The 5,781-nt window shown below is 44.1% G+C and overlaps 1 pseudogene; it reads left to right on the top strand.

Annotated features, from left to right (window-relative positions):
- Positions 1–1,903: 1,903 nt before the first annotated feature.
- On the top strand, positions 1,904–2,344 carry LOC128742497 (40S ribosomal protein S13-like; annotated as a pseudogene).
- The last annotated feature ends 3,437 nt before the right edge of the window (positions 2,345–5,781 follow it).

Genomic DNA, 5,781 nt, shown 5'->3' with positions numbered 1-5,781 from the left:
GAATTGAGGAGAGTAATGCCTCGATAATTACTCGGTTGTGAGTAACCGCTCTTCAATTCCTCGGACACCAAATACTCTCCGCCAGATCTGGCTCCATCTGGTTGAACCATCTTACTCGCTACGCTCCTGGTCGCATTGTTCTTACCGGATTTGAGGTGAACACCATCTTTGCAGGGTAGTTGTCCGGCATTCTTGCAACATGCCCTGCCCATCGTATCCGTTCACCTTTAGCCACCTTTTAGACACTGGTTTCGCCATATAGCTAGCTGTACGGGTTCATAATTCCTCCGCCTCCATACTCCGTTCTCCTGTACGCCGGCGAAGATCGTTCTTACCTCTCGTCTTTCCAAAACTCCGAGCACTCGCAGATCCTTCTCGAACGTAGTCCATGTTTCAGGCCCGTAGAGAACAACCGGTCTAATAAGCGTATTGTACAGGGTGCACTTTGTACGGGGGTTCAGTCTGCTCGATCGCAATTGCTTGTGAAGCCCATAATAAGCACGACTTCCGCTGACAAAACGCCTCCGGATCTCACTGCTGGTATCATTGTCCATATAATAAGAGTGTAATAAAACCCAAATTGTTACTTGGGGGAGAAACTACCGGAAGAGTGGTGTAGTCCGTCCCATCTTGAAAAAGGGCGGCCGGCTAGATTGCTGTGACTACCGTGGCATAGAGCTTTCTGATAGTTCAAGCACCCACACTAGCGAACACGAAATTCGAGTGTATATACATGATATTTGCCTCATTTTGGGAAAGAGCTGATGCCTGTTTGCCTCATTTTCAAGCACCAATACATACATAAATGGAAAGGTGTATTACGTTGGTCAACGTGCTCTCTCAGTTTTTGTTACGACGTCTATCACCAATAGCAAGAGAATTCGTAGGGCAGTATCAGGCGGGATTTATAGGGGCCCGTCTACTATGGATCAAATTTCAGATCCAGAAATGTCGAGAATACAACGTGCCCACACATCACTTATTCGTAAATTTCAGAGCAGCATACGATACAGTTGAACGCGAAAAACTATTGCAGATAATGCACGAGTACGGTTTTCCGGGCAAACTGACGCGACTGATCGAAGCTACCCTGGATCGAGTGATGTTTCGGGGACACTCTCGAGTCTCTTCGAATCGGATGGACTGTTTTGTATGTTATGCAATATCGCTGTTGAAGGTGTGCTCCGACGAGCGGGCAACGAAACCAGAGGAATGATATTCAGCAAGAGTAGCCAACTCCTAGCCTTTGCAGACGACCTCGACATCATTACTAGAAACCTTGAGATGGCGAAGGCAACCTACGGCAGACTAAAAACGGAGGCTACGTAGGAGGATAGAGTTACAAAGTTACGTCGAAAACCAAATATTTGATAGGAAGAGGCTCCAGAGAAAGCAACGTTTTCCTCTCACGGACAGTGACAAAAGCGTATGAATCACGAGCTACAGGCACTAGTTGGAGCGATTCCTATCGTACACCTGGCGAAAGTAGGGAGACTACGGTGGGCCGGCCACGTAGCAAGGATGCAGGACGACTATGCAATGAAATTCATTCTCTTCAAGAACCCCACCGGCACCAGGAATAGAGAGGCCTAACGTGCTAGATAACCAGGTTGAAGCGCAACGAATTGGCGACGAGTAGCGCATGACCCAGTACAATGAAGAGGAATTCTTAATACGGCAAGAGCAACAGCCCCCTAAATAAGGTCAGGTAAATAAGGTCAAACTACCAATACTCCTTAGAACTTAACTTAACTCCATGGTCTCGGTTCCAACGAAATGAAATGAATTTTTTTTCCCGTGTCACCTCGTTGAACGGCACGCGTTTTTGCGTAGCCGTCGCGTTTATCGGTAGTGTTCCGACCGTATTTTCCGCAAACTCCCGCAAAGTGTAACCACCTGAAAGATGGGTCGTATGCACGCTCTCGGCAAAGGTATATCCCAATCGGCGCTTCCGTACCGCCGGCCGCTCGGTTCCGTCGTGGCTCAAGCTGAACGCGGACGATGTTAAAGAGCAGATTAAGAAGCTCGGTAAAAAGGGCATGACTCCGTCGCAGATCGGTATCATCCTGCAGGATTCGCATGGTGTTGCCCAGGTCCGGTTCGTCAATGGTAACAAGGTTCTGCGCATCATGAAAGCCGTCGGTCTGAAGCCCGACATCCCGGAAGATTTGTACTTCCTGATCAAGAAAGCCGTCTTGATCCGCAAGCATTTGGAACGCACTGACTCCGACTGATTCTGATCGAGTCTCGTATCCACCGGTTGGCTCGTTACTACAAAATCAAGGCCGTTCTGCCACCAAACTGGAAGTACGAATCAAGCACCGCATCGGCTCTTGGGGCCTAAACAGGAAAGGATTTTTTCGTTTTGCTGGGTGTCGTCGCTGAAAGGATGTGAGAAAATGTTCTTTCTTTTCGGTTTATATTAAAAGAAAATAAAGAATATAAACTAGGATGGAAAACGTTGTTTTTACGTAGCCAATCCAATCAGGTATTTCTTTGCAAATTTTGATAATAGTATATGCTTGAAAATGTCTGCTATCTTTCCCCTTGCGGTTGTCGTATAAAATTCCTCAAGAAGGCTTTAAAATTGTGACCAAAAAGATAGTATTTGTATTCCTTCGTGATAGTTTAACTATTCTATGTATAAAATTAAATTTTACAGATATTTGTTTGACCAACGATACTAATTTTGGTTTTAGTGATGGCGTTTTGGTCATCGGGTTACTAGTAAACTAGTTTATTTGCTGTCTAGGCCAACGTTTCAAGGACTTTATTTCCTCATCATCAGGGCAAAAACATATTAAACTAATTCTTGTCAAGTTTGTTGGGGTGGGTTTTTTCTGCTGGTGGTCGAACTACAACAGTCATTCCTGTACACAACACAGTACACACAACCGTACTGTGTTGTGTACAGGAATGACTGTTGTAGTTCGACCACCAGCAGAAAAAACCCACCCCAACAAACTTGACAAGAATTAGTTTAATATGTTTTTGCCCTGATGATGAGGAAATAAAGTCCTTGAAACGTTGGCCTAGACAGCAAATAAACTAGTTTACTAGTAACCCGATGACCAAAACGCCATCACTAAAACCAAAATTAAATTTTACGCATATTCAAAGTAGATAAATCAGTGTTGCGGGAAACTCTGACGTGAATAATTTTGTTAAAATATTTCTCTTGTGTTCAGTAGATAAGCAATAGATAAAACCTGTGATAATCGAACATACTCATTTCAACATTTATAAAGTCAACGAACAACAAAACTCAGAACCACCACCATAGAAAACATGTTACATAAAGTTTTCACCTGCAATACTCATCAAACATCATCACCGCTGAGTTATGCACCCTTACTGACCCCTTTTCCATCACATCATCCTAGCGGCCATGACAAAACAATAGCCAAGAACAAGAACGTGAACAAAATTGAGATTGAAAGGCCAGCTAAGCTTAGCTACCTGCCTTACTGGTTTCTTTGGCCTTCCGATCGAAAACTATGGACAAATCGGTGCGGTGATGCCTAGAGCGACCGATTCACGGACCAGACCCAGCCACGGAAAGAGATTGAATGAATGGAACCGAATGTAGAACCCCTTTGGTGGGCGCACACATACACACATACACGAAACGAAACGGATGGATGTACATATCTGGGCCAATAAAAATAAATGACCACTTTTCGCCTCCTAATGAGAGTGCATTGAAACATTTAAATAGACGGTCAAAGGTTGGCTGGCCGCTGCGAATCCGTCGTCCGTCGTTCCGTTAATGGCCCAGTAAGACCAACCGGACGGTGCACAACAATCGGAGGGGGAAGAGCAGTAAGCAACTCATCGTAGATTACGGTCAAAAAATAACCCCCACCCGACGTAGGCGAAGGAGTTGACCGGAATTGACTGACCGAAGCCATTCGCAAGGATTCATGATGCTGTCGCTGCTGCTGCTGCTGCTGCTGGAGGCAGTAGGTAGCGGACGTCCGGGCAGAATGTATGTGTCCAGAATGTTGGTGGTCCTCGGACGATAACACATACACACGCCGTAATGACATCGGACGGGAACAATGACCAAAAGATGGAAAAGGAACTGCGGGCGGGTGGGGCAAATGTACCCGCCATCCATCCGATGCCAATGTAAGGAGACGAGGTTGAATATGTGCGGCGAAGAAAATGGATTGAGCTTTGGCAGTAAAAATAATGCACATGACACACACGCTAAAAGCAAAAATAGATTATTCAACGTTGCTTTGTTCCTTCTTGATCGGTGCGCGATTTTACTGACGGCGCAAACGGCGCTCGGTCGGGCAGGCAGGCAGGCAGGCAGGCAGGATTAGGGAGCAGGGGGCGGTATCGACGAAGGTGTTGAGGGTGTGGGCACTGAGTCGCTGCTGAGTGGAAATTGATTCTGTCACTGTATGTACCGTGTGGCGATGGACGGCGGCGGCGGTGATTTAGGGTCAATTTGTACCGTTTCGGCAAACAAATTGATCGTTATCTGGCCAAGACAGTGCGCCGCTCTGCTGTGAGCTGGTCCGGTGCAAGATGATGCTGATTGCATTGGGTTTTTTTTTGTTGCTTGCAGAACGTTACAGGTTACTCAATAGTATTTATTCGCTTTTATATGACAGTGTTCTACTACAGGAATGTGTCATTACCATTGCTCTTAGAGTTTTGACAGTAAAATAGAACATTCACTCAGAACCCAGAACATTCGAATATAAAAGTAACATCAAATATACATCTCCTTTGAACAACCTATGATTAAAATGCATGTTTGTACAATTTTTTCACGTAATATTGGATTAAATTATATGTTAGTCTAATCCTGGAATTTTTAATTTTATATTTTCGAAAACAGACACTGATGAAGTTTGCAAGTCGTAAGCGAAATGTGTATCTGTCGAGAATGTCGAGAATAGTAGAATTTAATTAGGAAAACAGTTTTCATCTTTTCTTTAAATTTAGGTCCAATTCAACTGCTTTGACTATATTTTACTTTTTTTGTATTTGATGCTTTGTTCTAATTTTGTCAAGTTTGGTTAAATTTTGACTTCTTTTCATCACTTTTTCGTCCACCTTTACAACAATTTATTACCGTGTAAAGAAAAAATATATTTTACTAGCTGACCCGACAAACTTCGTATTGCTAGGGTTGCTAAGTGGCCGGTTTTTGGCCGGCCCGACCGTTTTTTCACTTGCAAAGCCGGTGGCCGGTCAATCCGGTTAAAAGGCCGGTTTTCCGACGTATGAAGCCGGATTTGTACTTTTTGCCTGGTTTATTAAATTTTCTGATAAATTTATCAGCAATCCTGAACAGTGGATCATTGAAGATAGCTAGTTTAGCAGTGATAATACCCTGCTTCTGGAGGTAATATACATTAAATTATTCCACTAGCGCCAGAAGCAAGTAGTTCTCACTCAAAAACTAGCACTAATTTACACGGAAAACTGTCAACCGACTCCACTTTCTCTCTACGCCGGTTACATGCTACCGGCGACTGTCTAACGCACATTACAGGCAAATCCTCTAATATGCTGCCACAAACCCCCGCATTATTTGATGTCAGGACCGACCGGCCGGTTTTTGCAATTTTCAGACTTGGCAACCCTACGTATTGCCACAAATTAAACTGTGCTGTCAGAATTTCATGTTGGCAGTACAGTGGACTCTCGGAAAAGTTAACTCTCTGAAAAGTTAATTGTTCAGAAAAGTTAAGCGAATATTAGCTCTCAGGCAACACTCTAAAAAGATAATTTTTGTCTTAACTTTTCTGAGAGTTTGAA

The sequence above is a fragment of the Sabethes cyaneus genome, chromosome 3 (genome assembly GCF_943734655.1).
Source record: "Sabethes cyaneus chromosome 3, idSabCyanKW18_F2, whole genome shotgun sequence".
In the NCBI taxonomy this organism is placed as follows: Eukaryota; Metazoa; Arthropoda; class Insecta; order Diptera; family Culicidae; genus Sabethes; species Sabethes cyaneus.
Note: the sequence above shows the minus strand (reverse complement) of the source record. Positions and strands in the feature narration are given on the sequence as shown.